Consider the following 14,465-nt stretch of genomic DNA (forward strand, 5'->3'; position numbering starts at 1 on the left):
TTGGGGACCCCTACTTTAAAGCATGCCTCTTTTTTTACTGTTCAAAGAAAGCCTGACTTTGACTCTATTTCTGTGACCTTTAATAATTGCACTGAGCTATCCAAATATCTCCCTTCCCTGCTGACAAAGCTGTAGTAATATATCTACTTTGCAAAGTTCTTGCTGAGAAGCCTGCTGCACATGTGTGTAGTGTGATAAGAAGTCACTGTTTCTCCCTTTTGCAAAAACTTTTTGGTGACTAGTATTTCAGCCCTTACAGCCTGTATTCCTTCCAAATAAAAAAGGGGTGGGGCCAACCATTCTCTCTCAGAATAAGCAATAATGGTCTTTTCAGTTCCTATGATCTGTTTTAAATCTGGAGACATTTAGGGCCACCTATTTCTGAAGACCATGTGACCATGGAAACTGTCTTTGGACAAACACTGGCTCTATGGCTTGGAAACAGGGAAGAGCACCGCACCCTAGAGCTGGACACGACTGGACTAAATGTCAGGGGGTACCTTTACCTTTACTTATTTCTGAAGACAGGGAAGAACAATTTTACATTTTAAAAAAAGTCACTTGAAAAGATGACCGTGGCTTGCTAATTTTGACCTAGTCACTCAAATTTCATACAAGACGAATATTGGCATTCATCCACATTCTCTCTCTCTCTCTCTCTCTCTCTCTCTCTCTCTCTCTCACACACACACACACACACACACACACACACACACACACACACACACACACACACACACACACACACACTCAGTCTCAAACTTGTAAAATGTAAAATTTAACAAACTAAGCTGGATAGGAATTAAAGCAAAAAGAAAATTCTAGTATATGGATCCTAAATATCAATAATAATACCAGTTTTCAATTTGCCCAGCAGCTGTGTGAAATATCTGATCTCTCTGCTGGGGGACAGACAGCACTTGAAAACTTCAGGCTGAGTCCTTCCTCCTGCCTTAACAGTTGATGTTTCCAGGAGAGGTTGTGGGCTTTATTGGGTGTTTCAGTCCTAGATCATGAAGAGTCTGTAAAGCTGAGTTGAATTCTTCTGAGCTGAATTATGATGTGGTTCCTGTTTAAGCAGAAGGTTGTTGCAGAACAGTGTGACCTTATGTGGAGAAGGTAAGGATATGTCATTTAGAAGTACAACCATTCATTAACTGATAGGTACAACAACAATTAACGACTGGTACTTATGAATGAGCAATATTAGAACAAAGAGACTTAGAGAAAAATTTTGTAACAGTTCAAGGTCTGTCACTTTTTTTTACCACCACTGTTTATTCTAAGGTTGCTCATTCATATATGGAAATCTCTAATTGATGACATAGCTTTCAAATGATGAAGGCATACCTAGCAAGCAATTTAGCAAAGAAAGCAAGGGCTAAATCAACACATGCTAACCAAACTTACACACACAAGAGGTCTCTCTCTGTGTGTGGGGTTAGAACAAGAGTCAAAGAATTGTTCACACCACATCTCGCAACGAGAGCCCTGGCTGTTGAGTATAACAGATGTCCCATCATCAGGTACTAAAGCTTCATTTAAAAAAAATGAAATATTTCTCTGACAGCTCAGCTTGAGAATCTAGCCCTTGCATGCCAGGTAAACAGTTCACTGGGGAGAGCTGGCAAACAATTCCTTACAGAATTCCCAGAGTCATTTTTCCCCCTTGGACATGGAGATCTATAGCAGTTAAAGGGGTAACAAGAATACTGTTCCTGGAAAAAAAAACATGTTTCAAATCAAGGCTCTGCTCTCTGGTTACTCACTGTACGTTAGCAATTTCAATTCCACATGTACGTTTAACTGATCTTTCCTCCCTCTCCCCCGCCCCCCTGTGCTCCTTGGCACCATTCAAGACACACAGTGATTTGTCCCAAATCATGACATAGTACTCCTTGTAAACTACCTGATGGCGAAAGAATGTTCTCATAGAACGAGGAGCCAGACAGTCTGGGAAGGGAGTGAATATAAGAGAGTAGGGCTAGATGACTAAATGCTGCAGAGCAGAAACAAGAACGTCAGAGTATCAGGGAAAAAGAAGACATACAGTTCCAGCATGACTTCGGCAAGTGCCAAGGCTCCAAAATGCAAGATCTTAGTATTTGCCGTGAGCTTGAAAAGAAGTTGCGCTCGCCGGGGCCTGTGTGCAGTTTATCATGAAGATTATCTCTCTGAGGGCCAGCCAAGGCCATTTGTGTACAGATGCAATCTTCCATGCATAGGTTCCACTTGTGTCCAAACAACACAATTATAAACCATCCCACCCACCCTTTATGTCAGATGTGCTTATGGTTCAGTATGCATGACGTTTAAGAAATGATTAGCTCTCATAACACTGGCTGCTGAGAAGCAGAGATGGCAGAATGCACAGAATCATGAATTTTCCTTTTTAAGCAGTCACCTCATGAGTAGATCTTTTCCTTCATTCTGCTGTAGGACCCAAGCATAGTGGAGCTGGTGTGACAAGCCCTCAAGACCTGAGAATGGGGGCAACATGGGCTGTGATCTCATTATCCTGTTGGCAAAAGCCAAGGCCAAACTTGGAAGATCATGCTTAACGACAGCTATACTGTAGATACATCTTTTCATGTATTTTTGAATCATTTGTCCATGTCTTGTGAGATTTGTTGAAGCCAAAGTGAGACAAGCAGCATTCTGGGCCAAGAGCTGCTGGCCCAGACATTGCTCAACCAGAGGCCTTTCTTTCCAACAGATTAGCAGCCAGCAATCCAGAGTGAGCCCAGAAGAACTGGGAATGGTTGTCTGCTATGGCTTCCATTGTACATTGACAGTAATGGAGATGGTCTGGCGGTAGCTGGTGAGCCCAAAGGATCCTCATAGATGGGAATGAGCATCTCGTTTTGGATGCTGAAAAGACCCTGAATTTTCTTCCTGAGATTCAACCGTAGTTGCACTACTAATCAACTGTTCTTGCTGGCAACTCAACAAAGTTTGTATCAAATTTTGTGCTTTTTACGTAATAGCAATGAACAGCAACTTAATTTCTTTCGTTTACTTTGTTAAGAGAATTTCTGTGAGAGTGAAGACTACAGTATTGGCCAATGAGTGAAGAAATGTTCTGAGTGGCTAGCACTACATTTGAACTGCACATCCTTTCCTCTGCTCTAGTCTGGTCTCAGGATGACTCTTTGATGGAGTCTCTTTTTCTGCAAACATCTCTCCCAGACTGTCTTCCAGTGCATCTATGCTCTGGGCAATCCATGATAAGATATCCCCACTTTTCTGCTAACACAATATCATCTAATGGCTACATGAATGACACTTGTTGTACTTATTACTGCTCCATTATTTTTCTTAGCTGTTTTATGTGATGTTGCATTTGTCCATTTGTAACTGGTTTGTAACTGGTATGAGTATGGGCTATCTTGATGCATTATTCATGCCTTGTGCCAGACTCTGGTTAAAATCCTGTTGCTTAGCATAGTGAATAGCAGTACAGTAGGCCCACTGGATCAATGGGAATTTAATGAGTCATCTACTCCATAGGTTCCATTGATTCAAATGGGCCTACTCTAACTGTCAATTATTTTAGCATAGTAAGTTGCAGTAGGTAGTAGGCCCATTTGAATCAATGGAATGTCAAAAGTAGTTGATTCACTACATCCTCATTCATTCCATGGTCCTATTCTAGTGTGTGTTTTTTTGTTACATTAAGTAACAGGATTTCGCCTCTGACATAGTTTGCTATGGGCTGAACCCTTATTGTGTCTCTAGGCCAGGAAGATCTCTGGTTGATCTGCTGTAACAGAGGACTTTTCTCCTCAGTTCACCAGGAGATGCTCCTGTGAATCTAAATTCTAACAGTTCCTCATTTCTTAGCAAAAGTGTCTTCATTTCTCTACCTATTAGCTTTTGTGTGGGACTTTATTTTTGGCCTTGGGAAGGACTAGCGTTGCTACACAGGGTTCTGCTTCTTCTGAGTTTGCTGTTCTCAATTTAGTTGTTTTTACTTCTGACTCTATCTTGCCGTTACTCGGAGGATACCCATGTGACAAATTAATGTGATCATTATTCCTTTGTGGAATTCCCCTGCAACAATCTGAGTGTCTGGCACCCCTGTAGCATGCCAGATGTGCTTTTATATTAAGTATACCTGTTCTGGCACAGTTCTGGCAAACAGTCTTATCTTCCAAAAATGTGAGTCGTTCACAATTAACATACACTCCTTGTGTGCCCAATTAAACAACACCTGCTTTTGGCCAAGGTCTGACGTGCAGTGTCAGTGTTTATTGGAGTTAGTGGTTTCCCAGCACCTCCACACTTCACAATATGCCATGGATTTTTCCAATTGCTCTTCCATTCTTGGCCAGCAAATGTCTTGTTTGGTCATCCCTTTTATAAGTGTCACCATAACATCACCTATTATCCAGCTTCATCATAGTCTTTCAAAATCTTTACATATTATGCATTTTCCTGATGGTTTTCCGATCATCAACATGATGCTTATGCAATGTGTGCTTTTTCCTACTGGTTGTATAATTCTCTACCTGTGTAAATTTTGCTTTTTTTTTCATAAGGCTGTACTAAAGAAACTGGTAATGTCCTCATATGTAACTTGGCTGCTGGGTTAATCTCTATTTTAAAAATACCATCTAGCTTTCTGTCTCCCTTACACCCATGCCTGAATTCTTTCTAAATATATTTGTGATATACCTTCCAATTATTTCTGGCGTTTCAGTCACTCTACTGTGCATCAATATGTTTTGGTACCCTATCTTTACCATTTTTGTACACCAGACTGTCTTAATGTTTAATGGGGTCACTGCTTCCTGGTCATCAACAACCACCAACTCTAGCCTGTATTTCTTTTTGTCTTGGGGTTAGCTATTCCAAGCTTGTGTTTTCCCATTGGTGTTGATATAGTGTGTGTCCTTAAATCCTAATTTTTCTCTTTTATGTGGACATGGGGGTTCTCTAGGTGAACAGGGATAAGATTGCAGCTAGCACCATAATCCAATTGGAATTGCATTGCTTTATTCTTGAATAATATTGCAGTTAAATATATTTGTTTCTGGTTCCCATGGCTTTTCCTGTGAAGTGTTTACTTCATCTGTTATACACATATCTCCACATTTGTTGACATTTTCCACACTTGTAATGTTCACTGCAGCTTTAGGCTTTTTCATCTTTTGGGGTGCACAATAGTTAAATCTGTCATAGGTGTGGTATTTCTTCTCTTTGTTTTTGTTTGCACACTGCTCTTTAAGAAGGATGCTGAACAGGTTAAGAGGAGGGCAATAAGGATGATCAGGGAACTGGAAACCTTACCCTATGATGAAAGATTGAAAGAACTGGACATGTTTAGCCTCAAGAAAAGAAGACTGAGGGGAAACATGATAGCACTTTCCAAATACTTGGAAAGTGTCATACAGATAGTCATACAGAGGAGGGGCATGATCTGTTCTCAAATATCCCAGAAAGCAAGACACATAATAATGAGCTCAAGTTACAGGAAGCCAGATTTTAGCTAAATATTAGGAAAAAACTTCTTAACTCTTAGAGCAGTACAACAAGACAACCTATTACCTAGGAAAGTGATGAACCCTCCAATGCTGGAAACATTCAAGAGAAAATTGGACAACCATCTGTCAGAGCCACTTTGATGTGAATTCCTATATTGAGCATGGGGTTGATTTCAATGGCCCTTCCAACTCAATGATTCTGATCCACACATCCCTGCTCACAATACTATATGGTGTTCATGGCTTTGTTCTTTCTGGAGATTCAATGGGCATTAAAACTGCTTATTCTTATTATGTGGCTCTTAGAATCATAGGATCATAGAAAAGTGAAGTTGGAAGGGGCCTACAAAGCCATCAAGTCCAACCCTCTACTCAGTGCAAGAATTCAGTCAAAGCATATCTGCCAGGTGGTTATCTAAGTTTTTCTTAAATGCCTTCAGTGTTGGAGCACTTACCAACTCCCAAAGTAACTAGTACCAATATCGTACTGCTCTAACAATTAGGAATTTTTTCCTGATATTCAACTGAAATAGTTAGTTGGACTGTGTTGCTTGGCCTGCGGTGTAGATGTTTGTATTTTTAGTGGGGGACTTAAGTGTTTGGGGAATTTTATATGTGTGCATGTGTCTGGTCTCTGGATGTCTGTGAATTTCATTGTATGAGTATACAGTATTTATTTATTTATTTATTTATTTGATTTATATCCCGCTCATCTGGTAAATCTATACCACTCTGAGCGGCTAACAGGAACATATATACAATTATAATAAAATAAATTAAAAATCAATTAACAGAAAATGACAAAAATCATAAATCATAAATAATTGCAAATAATAAATAGATAAAGAAGAGAAAAATAAATTAAGTTAGATTAGGTGCTGGCAGGAGGGAAGGCCTTGACATAGAGCCATGTTTTTAGTTGAGTTTTGAATGTACGCAGCGTAGGGGCCGCGCGAATCTCAGGAGGGAGATTGTTCCAAAGGCGAGGAGCCACCGCCGAGAAGGCCCGGTTTCGTGTCTTCTCCCTCCGGGCCTCCCTCGGCGTCAGGCTCCTCAGCCTCACCTCCTGGGTCGCGCGGGTGGTCCGGGTAGAACTTGGTGGGTGAAGGCGTTCCGCCAAGTATCGAGGTCCCAAACCGTTTAGGGCCTTATAAGTGAGCATTAAAACTTTGAAGTCAATACGGAAACGAATGGGCAGCCAATGCAGTCTAGCCAGGATAGGAGAAATGTGATGGAATTTTCTCCCTCCGGTAAGGAGTCTGGCTGCTGCATTCTGCACCATCTGGAGTTTCCGTATCAGCCTCAAAGGTAGCCCCACGTAGAGCGCATTGCAGTGATCTAATCTTGAGATTACGAGCGCGTGTACTAAGGTGGTGAGCGCCCCCGAGTCAAGATAGGGCCGCAGCCGGGCAATCCGCCAAAGGTGGAAAAAGGCGGAGCAGACAACCGACGCCACCTGTGTTTCCATGGTGAGCGTCGGGTCCAAATGTATGCCCAAGCTGCGGACCCCACTCACCGGAGCCAGGGTGGCCCCCCCAAACGAGAGAGAGCCAACCAAGCCACCAACCACGGGGGGGCCCACCCTCAGGACTTCCGTCTTGTCCGGGTTCAGCCGCAGGCCATTTTCCTGCATCCATTCCAGTACAGTCCCCAGGCAGCGCTGAAGGGACAGGACGGCATCACCTGCAGTTGGTAAAAAGGAGATGTAGAGCTGGGTGTCATCAGCATACTGATGACACAGCGCTCCACACCCCCTGATGACCCCCGCTAGCGGCCTCATATAGATGTTAAATAGCATTGGGGAGATAATCGACCCCTGTGGAACCCCACAGTTGGAGTTCCACGGGGCCGAGACACTCTCCCCAAGCTGAACTCTCTGGGGGCGGTCCTCCAAGAAGGAACGGAGCCAGGCTAACGCCAGGCCACCGATTCCCAACTCGGAGAGCCTCCCCAGGAGGATACCGTGGTCGACGGTATCAAAGGCCGCCGAAATATCGAGGAGGACCAGCAGAGACGTTTTGCCCCTGTCGGCCTCCCTCAGCAGGTCATCATACAGGGTGACCAATGCCGTCTCTGTCCCGTGGCGCGGCCTGAAGCCCGACTGGAATGGATCCAGGGCATCTGTTTCATCCAGGAGTGCCTGAAGCTGGTCTGCCACCACCCTCTCCACCACTTTGCTCATGAAAGAAATATTGGCGACGGGCCTGTAATTGCCAATTTCGTCCGCCGCCAAACTAGATTTCTTTCGTATGGGCCTAATGAGTGTCTCCTTGAGGGCAGATGGGAATCTGCCCTCAAGGAAAGACCCATTTATTATTGCTGTGGCCCATTCAGTTGTTTTCGGCCTGGCTGCTTTGATTAGCCAGGCCGGGCAAGGGTCCAAGGAAGAGGTGGTGGCCCGACAGCGGTCAAGCACCCTGGCCACAGAATCAGGCGTTACTGGCTGGAAAGAGTCGAGAATAACCGGGCAAGACGGAGCGCTGGACATCTCAGCTCGATTCACTGCATTTAAAAAAGGAGAGAGCTCCCGGCGGATGGCCTCCACTTTAGATTTTAAAAATGCCGCAAATTGGTCAGGTGAAAAACTAGGGGGAGGCCCATCACCCGGACCAACTCCGGATAGGTCGCGCACTATACGGAAAAGCTCCGCCTGCTGGTTGGATGCTTCGCTTATCCGGTTAGCGAAGAATGATCTACATGCAGCCTTCACCTTATTCAGGTAAAGGTTAGTTGCGACCTTGACAGCTATCCAGTTGTTATCCGTCGGGTTCTTCCTCCATCTACGCTCTAGCCTTCTCCTAATTCGCTTCATCGCCCGGAGCTCCAGGTTGAACCAGGGCGCCGGACGAGTTCTGCGCCGGAGAGGGCGTTTGGGCGCGATCGTGTCGACTGCCCGGGTGGCAGCAGTGGACCAGCTGTCCACCAGGACGTCAACAGGAGCGCTAGCCAGGTCAGCCGTAATCCCTCTCATGGCCTCCTGGAAACCGATCGGATCCAGTAGTCTTCGAGGGCGGACCATGGAAATAGGCCCCTGCTCCCTGCGGGGGGAGAGAGCCACTGTGAGGTTAGATTTTATCAGGTGGTGATCTGACCATGACAAGGGGATAGACACAAGGTCCGTCACCATCAGACCACTCTCGCCCCAATTGGAGGAAAAGACCAGGTCTAGCGTGTGGCCACCCACGTGGGTGGGGCCGTTGACATGTTGGGACATGTTCAAGGAAGCCATGGTTTCCAAGAACTCAAGAGCTGGCCCAGTAACCTCTGCCTCCGCATGCACGTTGAAATCACCCAAGACCAGAAGCCTCGGGGATCCCAACAATGCCGCGGAGACAAAGTCAGCCAGCTCCAGAAGGGAAGTGGCTGGGCTGCAGGGAGCACGGTAGCCCAGCAAAATCCCAATTCCATCCCTGGCCCCTATCGACATGTGGAGTGCCTCTAGACCCGGCCTTACCACCGAGGAGCGCCTGGTAACCTCCAAGTTGGATTTATAGACAATGGCTACTCCCCTTCCCCGACCTTCCAGTCTACCCTGGTGCTGGACATCATAACCGGGCGGGCAGATGAGAGCCAGGGGGGGGACCACCCTCCCCATTGAGCCTGTGTATATGCTTACAGTGACAATAAGTAAATAAATAAATAAATAAATAAATAAATAAATAAATAAATAAAGAAAGAAAGAAAGAAAGAAAGAAAGAAAGAAAGAAAGAAAGAAAGAAAGAAAGAAAGAAAGAAAGAAAGAAAGAAAGAAAATAAAAAATAGGGAAAGCCATTGAATGAGACCAGGGAATATGGTGTTGGCTTTGTGGTTAGAAATACTCTGCTGAGATCCATTGATCCCCCTACTGCGGGGAGTGAAAGAATCCTGTCTCTGCAGCTCCACTCATCAGCAGGATTGGTCACCCTCACTAGTGCATATGCACCAACACTGTCGTCTACAACAGAAATCAAAGACAAATTCTATGATGATCTGGCAACTACTATAAAAAAATCCCTGAGAGAGAGCTGCTGTTCATTCTCAGAGACTTTAATGCTAAAGTTGATGCTGAGCACAATTCTTGGCCCACTTGTCTAGGCAGGTCTGGCATTGGGAAGATGAATGAAAATGGCCAACACTTGCTGGAGTTTTGCTGTTATTATGGTCTTTGTGTCAGCAACATGTTCTTTAATACGAAGCTTCAACACAGAGTCTCCTGGAGGCATCCAAGATTGAAGCATTGGCATCAGCTCAATTTGATCCTCACTAGATGCTCTAGCCCAGTGGTTCTTAACCTTTGTTACTCGGATGCTTTTGAACTGCAACTCCCAGAAACCCCAGTCAGGACAGCTGGTGGTGAAGGCTTCTGGGAGTTGCAGTCCAAAACTCCTGAGTAACCCAAGGTTAAGAACCAGTGCTCTAGCCTTCCTAGTATTACAATCACATGCAGTTATCAGAGTGCTGGTTGTGATACTGATCACTCCCTGGTGTGTAGCAGAGTAAAACTGCAAATAAAGATATTGTATCAAATGAAAAAGGAAGGAAGACCACGTATTGACATCAGCAAGACTCGCGATCAGAGAAAAGTGGAGGATTTTGCTCAAGCACTTGAGGAAACTCTTCCAGGCATGGCTGATCCAAATGCAGCTGAAAAGTGGGAACATTTCAAGAATGCTGTTTATAACACCGCCTTGTCCACATTCGTCAAGAAGATCAAAAAGACGGCAGACTGGTTTGAAGCTCATTTGGAGGAGTTCATGCCAGCCATCGAGGAAAAGAGCTCTAGCAGCATACAAAGCCTGCCCTAGTAAGAACAACTTGCAGGTTCTTCGAGTTGCTCATAGCAAAGTCCAACAGACTGCCAGGAGATGTTCTAACAGTTATTGGCTTCAGCTCTGCTCTTGGACCCCGGTAACATCAAGGGAATATATGATGGTATCAAGCAGGCTTTAGGTCCAATACAGAAGAAATCTGTTCCTTTGAAGTCTCCTACAGGCGTGATAATCCAGGACCAAACACAGCAGATGGAATGCTGGGTGCAGCACTACTCTGATCTATATTCCAGAGAGAATGTAGTAACCAAAGAGGCATTAATTGATTAATTAATTATATTTATTTATTAAATTTATGCTCCACCCATCTAGACTGTAGTCTGCTCTGGGTGGCTAACAATAATATATAAAAGTAAAAACAGTATAATAAAATAAATACAGCAGTAATAATACAGTTCAAGATGGGAAAAATAATCAGGTGATGACAGGAGGAAAAGCCTACCTAAAAAGCCAGGTCTTAAGTTTGCTCTTAAAAACACCCAGCGAGGGAGCCAAACAGATCTCTGGGGGCAGACTGTTCCAGAGGTGAGGGGCCACTGCTGAGAAGGCCTGGTTTCTTGTTCTTTCTCTCTGGGTCTCCCTTCTTGGCTAAAATGAGTGATTCAGGTAGCTCCGGGTGGGAGGAGGCATTCCACTAGATATCGAGGTCCTAAACTGTTTAAGGCTTTGCATGTCATCATTAACACTTTGAAATCAATGTGGAATTGAGCAGGAGCCAATGCAAGGCAGCCAGAGTGGGGGAAATACGCTGATATTTTCTCACCCCAGTGAGAAGTCTGGCCACCACATTCTTCACCATTTAAAGCTTTCGCTTCAATCTCAAAGGTAGCCCCACGTAAAGAGCATTAAAGTAGTCTAATCTCGAGATTACAAGCACATGGACCAGAGTGGTGAGTTCCCCAACATCAAGATAGGGAGGCAGCTGGGCAATCTGCCAGAGGTGGAAATAGGTGGAGCAGACCGCTAACCCTACCTGGGTTTCCATGGAGAGTGCTGGATCCAGATGGACCCCCAGGCTGTGAACGTCACTCTTCACGGTGAGAGTCACTGCCCCAAAAGAGGGAATATCCCAAAACACTGATGGAGGGGTCACCCATCCTCAGGACCTCCATCTTTTCTGGATTTAGCCTCAGTCCATTCTGCTACATCCATTGCAGTGCAGCCTTCAGGCAGTGCTGAAGGGACAGAACAGCATCCACTGTTGTTGGAGATAAGGAGATGTAAAGCTGAGTGTCATCAGAGTACTGATGACACAAAGCCCCACACCCCTTGATGAGCCCACCCAGTGGACTCATATAGATATTAAACAGCTTTGGGGAGATAATCAAGCCCTGTGGTACTCCACAATTGAGACTCCATGGGGCCAAAATACTCTCCCCAAGCTGTACTCTCTGAGGACAGTCCTTCAAGAAGGCTCGGAGCCAGACAAGCGCCAGACCACCGATTCCCAGCTCAGAGAGCTCCCCAGGAGGATACCATGGTCAACAGTATCGAAGGCAGTTGACATATCGATGAGGATCAACAGAGATGTTTTGCCCCAATCGGCCTCTGTCGCGACTGCCACCTCCTCTTACGTCACCACTAGAGATGACAGGCCACGAGCTTTCACACACACACACACAGTACTTCTTCGCTGCCACCAACCACACATAAACCTGACTCTTCAGACTTTGTATGGATTTTAAAAATAAAAAGGATGATTTATTGATTACAGACTTAAAATGAAAATCACTGATTAAAAGAATTACTTGTACTACTATATTTATCAGACCTTCACCCTGCACAGTTCTTTATTTCTTAACACACAGTTACACACAGTTCCTTAATCACCTAACCTATACCTAACCCTGTCACTCTCTAATTTTCCAACAACCAACCCTCAACCACCTTCTCTCTCCTTGTACACCCCCCTTATATACACAAGCTCCACCCCTATAAGACCCACCTCCATAGGCCAGGAAACTCCAGCCTTAGCCAAGACAGGCAGGTGACGTCATGGCACACGTCACATACCTTCCCCCTTTAATAAGTTGTTTTGTGGGGGAAAGCTAAGGTGCTTTTTCCCCAAAACAACTGCAACAAACACACAGCATTACATTTATTACACACTTTAACACAACTACAGATATACTTACACTTCCTCTATACAGGTAAATAAAAACATGCAAAGCAAAACATTTATCATACACAATACATAACTTTCAAAACACTTTACAATGCCATATACTATACACAGAGTCCATAAGTCCTTTAGACGTCGTCTTCTGGTCTTCTGGATAAGGCGTCAGCCACACAGTTTATAGTCCCTCTGACCACCTTAACCTCGAAATCATAGTCCTGCAAAAGAAGCGCCCACCTCATCAGTTTACTGTTCTGTGATTTCATAGTCCGCAACCACGATAGAGGTGAGTGATCAGTGCACAAGGTAAAATGTCGACCCCAGATGTAAGCCTTCAGCTTCCGGATCGCAAAGATGATCGCCAAACATTCTTTCTCGATGGTAGAAAGATTCTTCTCCCTGGGAAGCAACTTCTTGCTCAGGTACGCCACTGGATGTTGGTCTCCGCTGTCATCCTGTTGGCACAGTACCGCTCCCACACCGGCATTAGACGCATCTGTGTAGATGATGAACTCTCTGTTGAAGTCAGGAGCATGCAGCACTGGATGGTTGGTTAGAGCATCTTTCAGCCGTCCAAACGCCATCTCGCACTCCTCCGACCAGGAAACGCTGTTGCTGCTCTGCTTCTTTGTCAGGTCTGATAAAGGTGCAGCAATCTCACTGAAACCGGGTATAAACCTTCTGTAATACCCTGCCAGACCTAGAAAGGACCTCACTTTCTTTTTAGTGGTAGGTCTGGGCCACTTCAGGATTGCTTCTACCTTGGCCTCTAAAGGTTTGATTAGGCCTCCTCCCACTATGTGACCTAGGTACTTCATCTCTGAGTTACCTAGCTGACACTTACTAGCTTTAACAGTTAAGCCAGCATCTTTCAACCTTTGTAGCACTAACTCTAGATGATGTAGGTGATCTTGCCAGTGTTACATACAGCACTGATGTTACCTGTCTGTCATGGGTTTGGAGGGAAAGTTCCATCCTATGGGGAGTGGAAGGCGGGACATCAGGAGGAGGGGCTGTACTATATATATATGTGATGCCTGTGTGGTGAGTGAGAACACATTGAGAGACACTGAGAGACACTGTGAGACTCTGGGACGTGACGAAGCAGCAGCTGGGAAGAAGAAGCTGTTGTGGGAGTCTGTGTGTCAGACAGGGTACTTCTGTGTGTCAGAGTACCAACCTGATAGGTTCAGGTGTCTGTATGGTTAGCCAGAACTGATAGGTTCAGGGTCTGTGCTTCAAGTTAAGGGTTCTGTGTGAACCAAACTGTATGCTTGTATGAGTGAGAATAAGCCACGTTACTTTATCTATTCACCTGATTGTTTATTTTTACCTGTGTGTATTTAAAATAAACCTTATTCTTTTTATTGTTTAAAAATCCATCCCTGGTCTGTGTGACTTCTTACAGGGAATGGTTGGTGGCAGCTTAGTGTAACTGTGTGACATATCCCAGTAGGTCTGGGTTTGTCACATTGATTGGTGTCCAGCGTGTGGGATACGACTGGTCCAGTTGTCCAGTGGTCCAGCAAAGCCTTGGCAAGGGTGCCCAGAGCAAGGGGGGTCTAGTCAGGGACAGTCTGAGGCGCGTAGGTAATCTTCTAGGTGTACCTCACGGGGAGGTGCGCTAGTAGAAGAACGTGCCAACTGGGGAGACTTAGATTAAGGTGCTCTGAGGCAGCCTAGTTTTGGCGGGAAAAGGCTGAGGCAAAACTGCGTAGTAACAGTGATCTAGCTTGCCAGCTGAGAGGCCCAGCAGAGGGGGGTAGGCTCTGACTCGATACTGTTGCAAGTTAGTGCTGAAGAACAGCAGCAGTCTCTAGGGAGAGCTGGTTCTGAGGCAAGAAGGAAAAAAGTGGTCGTTTTATTTTGAGGCTTGACTTTTTGAAGCAGCCTGTTCTGAGGGGGGATTATGCCCTTGACTCGAAGCCAGATGGCCGAAATGAGTGAAGTGAAAGACCCCCAGATTGACCAAGGTTCTGAGGATGAATTTGGCTCAGTGCAGAGTGACAGCACAGGAGAGCAGAACCCAGAACTCAGAAAATTGCTCATAG

General features: G+C 45.1%; 1 long non-coding RNA gene across 1 annotated transcript in view; it reads right to left on the reverse strand.

Annotated features, from left to right (window-relative positions):
* Positions 1-14,465, reverse strand: part of LOC140702467 (uncharacterized) — a 46,480-nt gene that overhangs the window by 9,569 nt on the left and 22,446 nt on the right. Inside the window, exon 2 of the long non-coding RNA XR_012081654.2 lies at positions 856-1,069. This is a non-coding gene — a long non-coding RNA (uncharacterized LOC140702467). The remainder of the gene's footprint in view (positions 1-855; positions 1,070-14,465) is intronic.

The sequence above is a fragment of the Pogona vitticeps genome, chromosome 1 (genome assembly GCF_051106095.1).
Source record: "Pogona vitticeps strain Pit_001003342236 chromosome 1, PviZW2.1, whole genome shotgun sequence".
Lineage (NCBI taxonomy): Eukaryota > Metazoa > Chordata > Lepidosauria > Squamata > Agamidae > Pogona > Pogona vitticeps.